The 15,895-nt window shown below is 40.3% G+C and overlaps 1 long non-coding RNA gene across 1 annotated transcript; it reads left to right on the plus strand.

The window, feature by feature from the left end:
• The first annotated feature begins 4,787 nt into the window (after positions 1-4,787).
• Positions 4,788-15,895, plus strand: LOC106098658 (retrovirus-related Pol polyprotein from transposon 412). Its single transcript, XR_001224931.3, has 4 exons — positions 4,788-5,081; positions 5,556-12,792; positions 13,267-15,466; positions 15,570-15,895. It is a non-coding gene; the product is annotated as a retrovirus-related Pol polyprotein from transposon 412 (long non-coding RNA).

A 15,895-nucleotide genomic window follows, 5' to 3' on the forward strand; every position in this document is an offset into this window, starting at 1 on the left:
GATGTTAGTTACTGTACTGTTGGATATATTTTCAATATAATCAGAATAATGCTTTGAATTGTTTAATTAAATAAAAATAAAAATAAAACAGATTTGTTGTTGCTGTAAATTAAAAAAAAAAAAAAGGACAGATAAATTATGAGCATTTCATATAAATTATGTGGCTGGTTGATAAAGATGGACAAAGTTCACTTTAAGGTTTTCAAACTCCATAATGCTTTGGACAAAGATGCAATTTTTGTAGTTTTACCACAGTTTTACCCACAGTTGATTTTAAATCAGTCAATATGTGACTGAAGTGCAGGCATCCAGCTTTCTTTGAAGGAGGTAGGACTATCATTGTCAAAGTCGAGGTACCTGATAGTCAAGAGACGGCTTCATGAATACAGTATATATACTGAGAATTTACAACAAAGTGCAAACAGCTAGTTACACTTAAGAAAAGGAGGGTTGAATTAGACTTTGCCAAAAAACATCTAAAGGAGTCTGCACAGTCTGAAAAAATCTTATGCAGATGAAACCAAAGTGAACTCATACCAGAATGATGAGAAGAGAGATTATGAACCTGTTTGCACTTCGGTAAGTGCACCACACATTTATGGGGCTAACAATAAATTCCAGTTCTGGACATGATTTAGAGGAGACTGCTTAAATGTCTTGTGTATTCTGTAAAATACTTTAATTGTGTTTAGTTTATTAACATTTTTAATAAACCAAATCATTAGGCACACCTCTTCAGCTGCTCCTTAAAATCACATGGCAGCACCTAAATACATTTAGGTGTGTAAACATGGTCAAGACCACCTGCTGAAGCTCAAATCCAGCATCAAAATGGAGAAAAAAAAGATTATTTAAGGTACTTTAAATGCCTTGTTGAGGTCAAAGGAGAATAGCCAGACTGACTGATTTAGACTGATAGGAACAACAGCAACTCAAAAACCACCTGTTACAACCAATGTATGCAGAAGGGCATCTCTCAATGCACAAAGCAGATGGGCTACAGCAGCACAAGAGCACACAGGGTCTGTCAGCTTTGCAGCATAATGTGAATCTGACAAATCTTCCACAGCTGTGTAATGCTAACATAGACGGAAATCTCAAAGGAATGTTTGAGGAACCTTGTTGAATTTATGCCATAAAGAATCAAGGCAATTCTGAAAGGGTGCCTAACCCAGTACTGCTCAGATATACTTACTGAAGTAGCTGGTGAATGCATCACCTCTTCCAGTATCATTGTAAATGCACACTTTGCGTACTTGTAAAAGTTTATAGCAGTTTATCATGTTATTTGGCTAGAAAACCCTTCACTGTCTTCCAGGTGTGAGGTTTATGAGCCTGATAAAACCTTTGAGTTTCTGAGAAACTGAGAAAAAAAGCCAAGCTTCAAGCTTCGGCTGTTTCTTTCTTCTTCTAAAAAGAAACTGTTCGGAGCTCTGATCCTGTTTTTGGCTCTCTAAGAACAGATTTCATTTGTCTTGTCTGGCAAGGTTCTTTTTTAAATTATTATCTGAATTAATTTATTTTCTTTTACCAAAACTGTAAATGACACGAAGGTAATCGAAGGATAGCAGGGTGAAGACCACCTTGAAAAGCACAACTGAAGCATGATTGTAAGTGATGGGGAAAAAAGAACAATTTATCAAACTTTCTCTTTCTCCTTTTTTTTCTTGCTGAATGTTTTCTGGGAATTAAAAATAAAGTTGCTTCATTCTAAAAATGAAAATGTGAAGTGAACATTAAAGATATAGTACTCAAGTTGTGATACATTATCACACAAAAGAAATGCTTTCTTCCAGATAGCTCTACTGAAAAACAAAACAAAATAAAAATCCTTTATGGCTTTCTTCCTGCGATAACAAGGATAATGCAGATTAATGTCTTAATATTTTACCTGTCTAAAGTGTTGGTCTAAAGCAGGGGTGTCCAAACTTTTTTCACTGAGGGCCACATACATAAAAATATAGGAGGGGCTGGGCCACTTACTAGAAATTAGGTATATAACCTTAACTGTAGCGTATTAAAGTTAGAAAAATCATTTAAAAGTGGTCAAATGTGTTATATTGTTGAATATAATTAAAGACAAAACTGCCTTCATCACAGCTTTCCATAAATGGATCTTTATTGATTTATTCAGAGAAAGCTTTGGTAGCTCATTCTCAGAACAGCAGAAGATTTACAACACAGAGAAAAAACAATAAAGGGGAAAATGGGACATGGTACATTTCAAGTTTGTTATTTAAGTTCTTAGGCTTAGCAACACACCTGTTAACGTTCGTTTGAAACGGTTATAAACATTAACAGACTGAACTGGACTTAATAACATGAGTCCATATAATTTTAGTAAATTATTCTGGTGAGTATCAGCTGCGCTGGGTATGTAAATCGGGCCATCCAGCCGCGGTGCTCATCGTACGCCACTCGTGCCAAAAATCCGGACAAATGTCACTTGATCAAGGAGCAGATCTGCATCAGATGAGATCAGCTGACTTTGCGTGTGCGTGCGCTGTGCACAGCGGTGTGTACTCTGTGTGTTAACAAGAAAAACGCATATAAGAAAGTGGTGCGCAAAAGTAGTGACAGAATTGATGCGCATTATTGATATTTGAAGCATGTGTACCTGCACATTAACACACGGGTACTGTGGAAGATATTTTTTACTCACCTAAAGTGCTCGTGCTCTCGTCCACTCCCCGCAAAAAAAAAATTAGCAGCTGTGCGGTGTCTGTGGCACCAGTGCTCGGATCGCATGCGATGGAGTAAAAATCAAAAGCACAGCTTTATCAGACAGTTGCAGTTTAATGTTGGCTGACAGTCTTCAGTGCGTGGCACAACTGTATTTCTGGACATGCTGACGTTGTTGAAGTCCTGCACTTTTTTCGGGCACATTATTTCGGTGACTTTAAGGAAGCAGCGTTTTATGAGGTCTCCATCTGAAAAAGGCTTGCCATGTCTTGCGATGAGTTGGGCGACCTCATAGCTGCTATTGTAGCCTTTTCCTGGACAATTTGAGCACGAAAAAAATACTGTTGCTGACCCCGCAGGACAGCTACCCTTTGCTTTAATTTCTGCTCTCGCTCAGCACCAGTGTAGGATGCATAGGCCTGATGTTTGGTTTCATAATGACGTCGTACATTATACTCTTTCATAACTGCCACAGTTTCAGTGCAGATCAAACAGACACACTTCCCCTTTAATTCTTTGAAGAAATATTCACTCTCCCACTGTGTCTGAAATTTTCTGCACTCACTTTCTACCTTTCGCTTCTTTGGTTCTGCCATATTTGGTAACTTGGGGGTAAATTTCTTCTGTGATTGTCCTTTTTGGTAGAGCAACTGCCTTGATCAACAGCAGCTCCCCCTGGTGTTAAAACTAAGAAGTGCAATACACTCAAGCAAAAGTTGAAGTGCGGGCCATTTTCTATTCTCGGCTCGCAGTTGGCCCGCGAGCCGGACTTTGGACACCCCTGGTCTAAAGGTTTAAAAAGGTTTAAAAACAAAGGTCACTCCAGTCTTCCTTCTACAGATCTGATTCAAGGCCAGTTTACTTTGAGACTGCTAAGTTGCTATATTTACGTACCCGGTGAGCTTGTGTGAATTATAGCTGCAACTTTTTATCTGTTCTCCCACTCCCACTTCTCGCCCATCTTTACAGTCCTTTTAATCAAATTTTGATTTGATCTAAACTTGACAGAAATATTGCCAAACCATGTAGTGATACCATAACTGTCATGGTCCTGAGTCTGTTGACTCAGGGTTTTGTGTTTATTAATATTTTCTTATGTTCTTGTTTATTCTGGTTATGTATTCTCTTAAGATTTGCTAGTTGTTAGGTTTTGCTTCTGTGCTTCCTCTGTAAAGTGTCTAGTCATCCCTGCCCGTGTGTTCCCTCTATTCTCTGTGCAAAGCCCGTGTCTCTAAGTATGTCTCTGCATGTGTGTTGAGTTTCCTGTTTTACTTTGAAGGTCTGTGTCTTATGTCAGTCTATTCAGTTTGCATTCTCCCTGTCTCGTCATGGTTAATAGGTTCAGCTGTGTCTCACTCCTGTATGCAGTTTCCACATTCCCCTTTGTGCTTATATAATGTGTGTTTTCCCTTGCTTGTCACTGGTCCGTCTGTGTTACCTCCACGTGTCATCCTGTGTTTCACCCTGTGTGTTATCCTGCGAGTCATGGTTTCAGTTTTGTTTAGTTAGTTTTTCCCAGTTTAGGTTTATCTCAGTTTCTGTCATTCCCATCTCTGCTCAGTCTATTTTGTCACCATTTTGAAAATAAAGCTCACTCTCATCAAAGCCAGTGCCTGCATTTGGCTCCTTCGTTCGCCACTCTACACATTTGCCACCACAGCCGTGACAATAACGGACGATAAATTCAACAATTATCGTGTTATCTATAAAAAAGTAACATGAGGTACTCTTTTTACACAATACAAGTGCTGGCTAATTCGCCCACACACATACTCCACGGGATGAATCGACTGTAACTTATATGGTTATTGCTAACTTACAAAGAAGGTTGACTTCAGAAATGCACGGTCTAAATGTCAAACATTTAACCTGCATAGTTAGTGTGTGTTTTTTTTGTGGAGATTTTTGGGATAGACATTTATTTTGTTGGCATCTGATCATCGTAATCGGAACATTAATTAAAAGGGTCGTTGTTTTGTTTTTTATTAATATAAGAACATAAGAAGAGCTTTATTTATCCCAAGGGAAATTCTTTTGTCATACACATGCTCAATGCAGCAAGAGAGACAGAGGAACAGAGGAATAAGATATACAATATATGTGTAACCCACCTGAAATTTGCCTCATGAAAATGAACTGCTGTTCCCAAAGAATGTCAGTAGGTGGCACTATGAGATTGTTTAGTGCTTGTGAACTTGAGTTGATACAGAGAAGGAGAATAGCGCTAAGGCTACGTATGTTGGTCGGAGCTACTCACCGAGAGTTCTTTAATCCTTGTTCAAGAAAAAGGTTATGTGTGAAGACACAAATTGGATTTCACTCTTCCGCTTGTTGGGAAACGCGGACACTTTTTGTTGATGCCGATGTACCTCTGTTTTTGTGGTTTTTGTTCATTTCCGGTGAGTTGACTAACTACGCTAGCATAGCAAGCTAATCGTTAGCTAAGTGTAATGTAAATTTCATGTGTTCCTTTTAAGTGCTGTCTTATCTTTTTATTTCTTCACTTGTGAATGTTTTAAACCAATCGGAAATATTTCTTTGAAAGCTAGTAGGTAAGTTTTATTTATTGTTATGAGATGATAAATATGAGCAGTCTTTGGCTAAATAGTACTGCGACCACGTTTTGCACTTTCCTCGTGCATCAGTAGTGTACATTCTCTCAATTCATTGTATTGATGTGACTGCTGTTCATACAAATTTAACTCAAATCCCATAATTTGTATGATGTGGAAATTGTTTTAAGGTTCTTTGATTAATTTTTATTATTGATTGCATTAAGTCGTTATATACAAAGAGTGAGAGGCATTTGGTCACTAGTGTTGATTAAGTTGTTATATGATATTCATGTAAAATATGTTCACTGCCCTGTGCAGGTTGGTTTTTTTGTTGGAGTCTAAAGTTGCGAGCCAGGATTCCGGATCCCCAGCTGCAATGCAGGAAAGGTTTCCAGCCTACTTAGAAGTGACAACTGCGTTACTTCTTGACAGATAAGCTTATGAGATCTCAGAACAATACACTACCCGGGTAGTACTACTAACATTAACACTACACACACTCACACACCTGAACTGAAAAGACTGAAAAGAACTCTGAACTCTGAACTCTAAACTGAATACACGGACTGACAAATATGGACTATTGGAACTGTTGTGAACTGTTGAATGACTGTTTTTGTTTTTGTTTTGAATAAATGTTGACTGTTCTTTTAGCTGTGTGTCATTCGCTCCTTAGTCGATTCCTAGAGAACATAAGCCCAAGATCCTAACTTTCTCTACATTCAGTAGTGGTAAAGTATCGTGTGTTACATAGTATCCTTTTGTGGCGAGCCAGCCAGGAGCGATTAAGACACAGCTAATATTGAAATTACAGCATTCTGCAATAGTATTGTTAATTGTGAAATTGTGATTTATTGTGATAAGCTTTCAATTAAGACAACATTGAAAAGTGATGGATTTAGCACAGAACTACGGGGTGGATTTTAAACGGTCCATCAGTATTACTGGAGTTACTAGTCTAGATTCTGATGCTGATATCATTGCTTCCTTGGAGAAGTATGGGGTGGTAACAAGGATTCTGAGGGTCCCAAATGCACAACCAGAGTGTGGGGAAACTGTTATTGCTGAGTTTGAGTCAGAGATTACAATGGGGGATAACGAGTCAGATTTTCCCCTTGAGATTGAAAATGTGACCAACAAGAATGTAAAATGGCAGGCTAGTCGCATTGGAATGCCAGCACTCCATCAAACTCCAGAGCCAGATCCTGTTTTGTCTGACTCAAGTGATGAAAATGTTGACAGTTATTCTGACCACAGTACTACACCCTTGATAAAGACAGCAAAGCTAAAGTACGACCACCGACGGCCCCTTACATCCCAGCCAGTCACCCATTCAGCCAAATCTCAGACTTGTAGAGTTGTTAAACCAAAGACTACTCCAACCAAACTTCCAGTGGTGACAGATGAAGTAACTAACCCACCAGAGATACAGCGTATAGTAGTGGAACATGTAATCAGAAATGACTCTGTCGCTACACATAGCCAGTCCAAATGGTTACGCTCATTCTCAGGCCGTGTGCCAAAACCCCCCGGAGAAGTGGATTTTGAAACATGGTGTTTACATGTTGAACTAATGTTCAGTGATGGCACTCCAGTTGACATTCAGCGAAGGAAAATACTAGAGAGTCTTCTTCCCCCAGCATCAGATGTTGTGAAGCAACTTGGTTATTCAGCACATCCACGAGAATATGTCAGGCTGTTAGATTCTGCATATGGTCTTGTTGAGGATGGTGAGGAGATATTTGCAAGGTTCCTGAACACAAATCAAAATCCAGGTGAGAAAGCTTCTGATTATCTACAGAGGCTGCAAGCTCTCCTTAACACTGCTGTAAGCAGGAATGGTGTGATTCCAGCAGATGCAAGCCGACATTTGCTAAAGCAGTTCAAACGGGGTTGTTGGGACCATAACTTGGTCCTGCAACTAGAACTAAAGAAAGAGACCACACCTGAGTTTGCAGAGCTTCTGCTAGAGCTGAGGACCGAAGAGGACAGAAGGGCTTCTAAACTGGACCGGATGCAACGTCAATTTGGGCCTACCAAGACAAAGCCAATTGCGCACATGCATTCTGTCCCTGACTTCCCACATCACACTGACCCAAGTGCAAGTGTATTGCAGGCCTATATCTCTGAAACTGAGAGTCTAAAGAAGCAGGTTGCAGAACTGCAATTGCAACTGATGACAAAGCCATCTAAAAAGCCAAGAAAGCGACAAGTTAAAGCAATGGAAAAAACACAAGAGCCACCCGCACCTGTAATTGAAACTCTGGTACACCAAATTCCACCACGAACCCAAGTGAGAGCTGAGCCCAAGGCTTGGTTCTGTTTTAGGTGCGGTGAAGACGGTCACATAGCCAGGAACTGCGAAAATGCTATAAACAAGGCTGTGGTTGATCAAAAGTACAAAGAACTAAAAGCCAGACAGGAAGAATGGAAAGCCCAGCAGCAGGGTCAAGCTTTAAACTGGAGCAGGTTCCGGTAATGGGACATACGGGAACCAAGAACATTCACAAGAGTCCCAAGTCAGAACAGAGATGTCAAAGTAAACAACAACACGCTGAATGCATTCCGAATCACCTTCCAAATAGATTAGTCGGATCGAGGTCTCTTGCAGAGGTTAAGATTGGGGAACTATCACATAGTTGCCTCATTGATTCAGGGTCTCAGGTTACCACAATTTCAAAATCATTTCAGTTGACCCACTTACCTTCTCATCCTCTTTTGCCATTAAATGATTTGTTAGAAATTGAAGGTGCTGCAGGCCAAATTGTCCCTTATCTTGGGTACATTGAAGTTGACATCACCTTCCCACAGAGTTTCACAGGGAAGGACAGAGTTGTAACTATTCTAGCTTTAATTGTCCCAGATCACAGAGCAAATTCAGAAATTCCAGTCCTCATTGGTACAAATGCCCTCGACGTCTTGTATGAGGACTTCAATGAGCAAATGACCATTCCTGAGCATTGTACTTATGCCCCTCTCCTTAGACATCTGTATGCTATCTACAGGAGTAAAACAAAAACTGATAGTTTTGTGGGGACAGTCAAGTCACAATGTAAAACCAACATAGTAATTCCAGCTGGTCAGAAAATAGCCTTAAATGGACGTGTCAGAAATGTCTGTGCAGGCCCTGGATCCACTCTTCTAGTCGAGCCCCACAGCCAGTCCAGCCTACCAGGTGGCTTGATATTTTCCAGCTATGTAATGTCAAGGCCACGACAGACATCCTTCAAAGTTCCCATTCTCCTAAAAAACGAGACAACGCATGATATTATTCTGCCAGCTCACCGTCCTTTGGCAGAGATATCTGTCCCACTTTCAGTTTCTCCTGCGAGGTCTGAATGTATGAATCGAACTGGAAGTTCAGAGCAGAAACATGCTCAGTGTTACACCACCCACAAAGTAAAATCAAGTGACAAAATCCAGTTTGATTTTGGTGACTCACCCCTGTCAAACGAGTGGAAAGATAGGATTGCTGAGAAGCTGAATTCCGTGTCTGATGTTTTTGCTAGGGGTGAACTTGATTATGGTCACACCACAGTGGTGAGACATAAGATTCGGCTCTCTGATCCAACGCCTTTTAAACAGAGGCCAAGGCCCATTCATCCCTCTGATTATGAAGCTGTCCGCCTTCATTTGGAGCAGCTGTGCGACAGCAACATTATTAGAGAGTCCGAGAGCCCATTTGCTTCACCAATTGTAGTTGTGAAAAAGAAAAATGGGCAGATCCGCCTATGTGTGGATTACAGAAAGTTGAACAACCAGACGATCAAAGACGCTTATGCCTTGCCCAATATAGAAGAGGCATTTACAGCTCTGTCAGGATCCAAATGGTTTTCCGTTATGGATTTAAAGTCTGGATATTACCAGGTAGAGGTGGAAGAAGAGGATAAACACAAGACGGCTTTTGTCACACCCATGGGGTTTTGGGAATTCAACAGGATGCCCCAAGGAGTCACTAATGCTCCAAGCACTTTTCAAAGAGTTATGGAGAAATGCATGGGCTCCATGAACCTCAAGGAAGTACTGGTCTTTATTGATGATCTTATAGTGTTCTCCAATACTTTGGAGGAACATGAAGAAAGGCTCCTGCGAGTTCTGAACAGATTGAAAGAATTTGGTCTCAAACTTTCACCTGAGAAATGTCACTTTTTCCAAAAGTCAGTGAGGTATTTAGGACACATTGTCTCAGAACAGGGAGTGGAGACCGATCCTGATAAAATCTCTGCACTCACCACATGGCCCAGACCCACAAACCTGTCAGAACTGAAGTCATTTTTAGGCTTCACCGGCTATTATCGCAGGTTTGTCAAAGACTATTCTAAAATTGCTAGGCCATTGAATGATTTGACAGCTGGTTATGTCCCTGCCAAGAAGCTGAAACACCACAAATCATCATCAAACAGCGACCTGAACCGTCCTTTTAATGAGAAATGGACTCCCTCATGTGAGGAAGCTTTCAAGACCCTCATTGAGAAGTTGACATCTGCACCAGTGCTTGGGTTTGCTGACCCCAGAAAAGCCTATGTTTTACACACCGATGCTAGTTCACATGGACTTGGTGCAGCTCTATACCAGGAAGATGATGGTCGGTTAAGAGTCATCGCCTATGCTAGCAGAGGGCTGTCTAACTGTGAAAGAAGGTACCCCACTCACAAACTTGAATTTCTTGCGTTGAAGTGGGCAATTACAGACAAGTTTGCTGATTATTTGTATGGAGCTGACTTCACTGTCATGACTGACAATAACCCACTGACCTACGTGTTAACGTCTGCTAAACTTGATGCAACTGGACATCGATGGCTTGCTGCTTTGTCAAATTTCAATTTCAACATACAGTACAGAGCCGGTAAAAGAAATCAGGATGCGGATGGATTATCAAGACGGCCACATGTTTCTGTTGAAACTGATGACAGTACAACTGCTGAGGATGAGAGAGTAAAGCAATTCATTGCAAAGTTTACAGAAGAGGGAAACAGTGCAACATTTCCAAAGGATGCTCTAAAAGCTGTATGCGAGAAGCACCAAGTATACATATCTCCTGACACTACTTACCACTACTGCCACTACTTACCTGCTGCGGTGGAGTGTTTGGCAGTGGATGCAAGTGCGATACCTGACGAGTTTGTTCAAGCCGACATGCTGACTGGTACTAGCACTCTTCCTCAACTCTCCCAACAAGATTGGGCTGCAGAACAAAGGCGTGACCCTATAATAAGCAGAGTCATAGACCTTGTCTATACAGGAAAACGCCTTTCCTATCGTCTTAGGCAAAAGGAGGAAAGGGAAGTCCAACTAATGTTAAGAGTACAGGATCAGTTGTCTCTAATAAATAATGTTTTGTACCGGAAGCGAGTGAGCCAGGGCCAGACTCTTTTTCAACTAGTGCTTCCGAAGGAGTACAGAGAAGTAGCTCTTGAAAGTCTTCATGATGCAGTAGGTCACATGGGATTTGAAAGAACTGTTGACCTTGTGAGAACACGTTTCTTTTGGCCCCGAATGTTCCTAGATGTTGAAATGAAAATCAGAACATGTGAAAGGTGCATCCGCCGCAAGGCTAGAGCTGAGAAATCTGCTCCACTGGTAAATATTAAAACCAGTCGACCACTTGAGTTGGTGTGCATGGACTATTTGTCTCTAGAACCTGATAGCCGAGGAACAAAGAATATTCTGGTGATAACGGATCACTTTACGAAGTTTGCTGTTGCAGTGCCAACTCCAGACCAGAAGGAAAGGACCGTTGCCAAGGCCCTGTGGGAAAAATTCATCATTCACTATGGCATACCAGAGCGGTTGCATAGTGATCAGGGCCGTAATTTTGAATCGGCAGTCATCAAAAACTTATGCCAAATGTTAGGCATCAAGAAAACAAGAACAACCCCCTATCATCCCCGTGGTAATCCAGTAGAACGGTTTAACCGTACACTGCTAGGGATGCTTGGAACACTCCAAGAAGACGACAAACTAAAATGGCGTGATCATGTGCAGCCATTGGCTCACGCCTACAATTGCACAAAAAATGACACAACTGGGTATTCACCCTATCAGCTCATGTTTGGGAGACAGCCAAATCTTCCAATTGATGTGGCTTTTGGACTTAATGTGAGTAGGCAGGACAGTGTAACTCACAGTGAATATGTGAAGAAGCTCAGGGAAAGCCTACAGGAAAGTTACAAACTTGCTGTGGAACATAGCGAGAAAACTGCCCTACGCAATAAGTCAAGATACGATCTAAAAGTGAGAGAATCCACCTTGGAGGTTGGAGATCGTGTTCTTGTCAAGAATGTTGGAATACGAGGGAAACACAAACTAGCTGACAGATGGAGTCAGACAGTCTACAAAGTTGTAAAACAGATCAATGACTCTCCTGTATATGTTGTTGCTCCACTCATGTCAGATGGGCCTGAGAGGACACTGCATAGAGACTTACTGTTACCATGTGGGTTTCTGTCATGCTCAGTGCCAAACGAACCCAGTCATGGAAGTCCAGAGAAAGAGACACCCAAAGGTGACATCTCTAAAGAGAATCCATTTTCTGAAGTTGAAGGAGACTATCATTATCTGGGTGATAATGACATTGTGGCTTATGACTTTCCAGTAGTTTACGAAGAAGTCAATTACCCGGCTTTCACTACTATCAGTGAAATCCCCAAAGCAACTGAGTCTGTGTCAGAACAAAGTGTGGACCGAGACGAGTCTGATCTAAACCCTGCAGTAGAGGAGTTTCATTCTGCACCCGTGGAGCTGGATGAGGGTGATGGTTCACTTCACGGTTCTAGTGGAAATGACATTGGAAATGACGCTCCAATGAAAGAAACAGGTGTTATTGTTAATGAGGAATATTCATCTGTTCACGATTCATGTGCTGATATAGATCCAGCCACAGAAAATGATGTTGAACCTCTGAGAGAGGTTATTGACGTAACTCGGGAGCAGTACCAAACTGAACCAACCGGGTTGTCGGATGGAAAAGAGGAGAGTGATGGAGATGGATTGGAGGCAGAGGTTGCTAAAGATGAAAACCCCCCAGAAACAAGAGAAATCAAGCGGTCAACTAGGAACAGGACTGAACCTAGCAGACTAACCTACAACACCTTGGGAAATCCCTTAACATTAGTGATGCATTCTCTTTTAAACAGTCTTGATCAGGTTTTTTCACATGCCCTTGACTCAAACCCTTCCCCATGTGTTGGTAGAGTAAAAACCATTTAAAGTGATTGCTGTCATGCAGGGATGCATGCCCATTTAGGGGGGGAGGGATGTAACCCACCTGAAATTTGCCTCATGAAAATGAACTGCTGTTCCCAAAGAATGTCAGTAGGTGGCACTATGAGATTGTTTAGTGCTTGTGAACTTGAGTTGATACAGAGAAGGAGAATAGCGCTAAGGCTACGTATGTTGGTCGGAGCTACTCACCGAGAGTTCTTTAATCCTTGTTCAAGAAAAAGGTTATGTGTGAAGACACAAATTGGATTTCACTCTTCCGCTTGTTGGGAAACGCGGACACTTTTTGTTGATGCCGATGTACCTCTGTTTTTGTGGTTTTTGTTCATTTCCGGTGAGTTGACTAACTACGCTAGCATAGCAAGCTAATCGTTAGCTAAGTGTAATGTAAATTTCATGTGTTCCTTTTAAGTGCTGTCTTATCTTTTTATTTCTTCACTTGTGAATGTTTTAAACCAATCGGAAATATTTCTTTGAAAGCTAGTAGGTAAGTTTTATTTATTGTTATGAGATGATAAATATGAGCAGTCTTTGGCTAAATAGTACTGCGACCACGTTTTGCACTTTCCTCGTGCATCAGTAGTGTACATTCTCTCAATTCATTGTATTGATGTGACTGCTGTTCATACAAATTTAACTCAAATCCCATAATTTGTATGATGTGGAAATTGTTTTAAGGTTCTTTGATTAATTTTTATTATTGATTGCATTAAGTCGTTATATACAAAGAGTGAGAGGCATTTGGTCACTAGTGTTGATTAAGTTGTTATATGATATTCATGTAAAATATGTTCACTGCCCTGTGCAGGTTGGTTTTTTTGTTGGAGTCTAAAGTTGCGAGCCAGGATTCCGGATCCCCAGCTGCAATGCAGGAAAGGTTTCCAGCCTACTTAGAAGTGACAACTGCGTTACTTCTTGACAGATAAGCTTATGAGATCTCAGAACAATACACTACCCGGGTAGTACTACTAACATTAACACTACACACACTCACACACCTGAACTGAAAAGACTGAAAAGAACTCTGAACTCTGAACTCTGAACTCTAAACTGAATACACGGACTGACAAATATGGACTATTGGAACTGTTGTGAACTGTTGAATGACTGTTTTTGTTTTTGTTTTGAATAAATGTTGACTGTTCTTTTAGCTGTGTGTCATTCGCTCCTTAGTCGATTCCTAGAGAACATAAGCCCAAGATCCTAACTTTCTCTACATTCAGTAGTGGTAAAGTATCGTGTGTTACATATGGAATAAGAATACTAGCATACAGTAATATACAGTAGGATAGTGCAAATATAACATCAAATAACTCTAACGAAGTAACAATATAACTATAAGTAATATCCTGAAAAATAAATAGCTTAGCTATCAGTGCAGGTGATTCTAAAAGTGGCATAGTATTGTGCATATGAATAAAAGAGAGTAGCAGCATATGATGGGGAGATGAAACAAACATTCGATGAAAAACTGTTGGGTTAAATTGCACAGTCTGAATGGGAACAGAATAAGTTTGTTATTAATCCTCAGGAAAATCACATGCAGTGCAAGGAAGAGTTGTACAGTCTTATTGCCACCGTTTCGAAGGATTTCCTGTGGCAGTCAGTTCTGCATTTCGGGGCGATGAGTCTTTTGCTGCGTGTGCTCTGATGGTCCATCATGGAGGCGTGCATGGGGTGGGAGGGGTTGTCCATGATACAAAGAAGTTTTTTTAGCATTCTCCTCTCAGACACCTCCTCCAGGTTCTCCAGTCTGAGACCCAGGACAAGTCCTGGTCCTTTGCCTTTTCTTTTCTTTTCTTTTTTTCTTTTGCTACATTTTCTGATGGCTTCTTTAGACCACATCCTTGTTATCGCAGGAAGACAGCCAAAAAGCACTGAGATCCGAACTTGCCCTACCGCTATGGACTGATGTTTCAGCCTTACTACAAGTTGTTCTGCAGTGTATTAAGAAGTGTTTAAAGCTGTGTCTTCAGCCATAATCACTGTCTTCCACTGAAGCTGTGGAACAACTACATCTTAATGATGTTTTACTTTGTTCTTTACCAATAATTACAATACAGGATTAATTTTAAAAACAAATTTACAATGTAAAAGATATCAGTTAGTGTACTGTTGAATATATTTTCAATAAAATCAGAATAATGCTTTGATTGCTAAATTGTTTGGTTACTTGTGTTCTGCATTTTGTATCATTAAATCAAAAACAGCTTTGTTATGAGCTGTAAATTAAACAAACAAAACAGGACAGAAGAAAATATCTGCATTTCATACAGATTATGTGCCTGGTTGATAAGGATGGACAAAGTTCAAAGATTTTTAAACTCCATAATACTTTGGACAAAGATGCAATTTTTGGAGTTTACCACAGTTTTCCTCACAGTTGATTTTAAATCAGTGAATATGTGACTGAAGTGCAGGCATCCAGCTTTCTATGAAGGAGGTAGGACTATCATTGTCAAAGTCGAGGTGGAGGAAATGTTACATAAATGTTTATTCATGGTGTGCTGCTGATAGAAGTAGCAGGATGAATTCAACCCACTACTTGTAAGCTATTGTTAATGAAGTTTATGATTGCTGCGTTTTACAGTATCACTCCTGTGTATCTTAGCAACAGTGATTATTTGATGGCATTGGCTTCTTTTGTGAACATATTGCACAAGTGCAAATGTGCACATAAATGAAAGTAATATTGAGTCCACTCAAAGTGACCTGAACTTCTCAAGAGAGCGGGGTATTAATTCTCTGAGCTGTGGTACTGCAAACTTTGTAAGAAGCCTTTTCTCTGAATGAAAAAAAGCTTTTCTTGATCTCATTAAGACATCTGCAGTCTAATGGATGATGCTTTGTATTTAAAGAATCTTCATCCATGAATGACAGCTTTCTTTCTTTCTCTGCAGCATGTGGATTACAGTGCTACATATGTGTATTCTCTGACTCTCACTCCTGCACTGAGATCTTAACTTGTCCTACTGGTATGGACCGATGTTTCAGCCTTACTACAAATGGTAAGATGTTCTGCAGTGTATTAAGAAGTGTTTAAAGATGTAAATCATACATTTTATGAGCATAGTGTTACTTAAACTGAGGTTTTCCCATCATGTCTAACAGGTACCGTCACTAAGGGCTGCCAATTCCCTGACTTATGTGTCAGTCCTGTGAGCTGCTGTGAAGGGAACTTGTGCAACAGTTCTATACCAACTGGTCCCAGTGTTATGTTTCTGCTGGTGTCTTCAGCCATAATCACTGTCTTCCTCTGAAGCTTTGGAACAACTACATCTTAATCATGTTTTACTTTGTTCTTAACCAAAAATTACAATCAGGAATATTTTTTTTAAAAATTCACAATGTAAAAGATGTTAGTTACTGTACTGTTGGATATATTTTCAATATAATCAGAATAATGCTTTGAATTGTTTAATTAAATCAAAAACAGA

Source organism: Oreochromis niloticus, linkage group LG12 (assembly GCF_001858045.2).
Source record: "Oreochromis niloticus isolate F11D_XX linkage group LG12, O_niloticus_UMD_NMBU, whole genome shotgun sequence".
NCBI lineage: Eukaryota > Metazoa > Chordata > Actinopteri > Cichliformes > Cichlidae > Oreochromis > Oreochromis niloticus.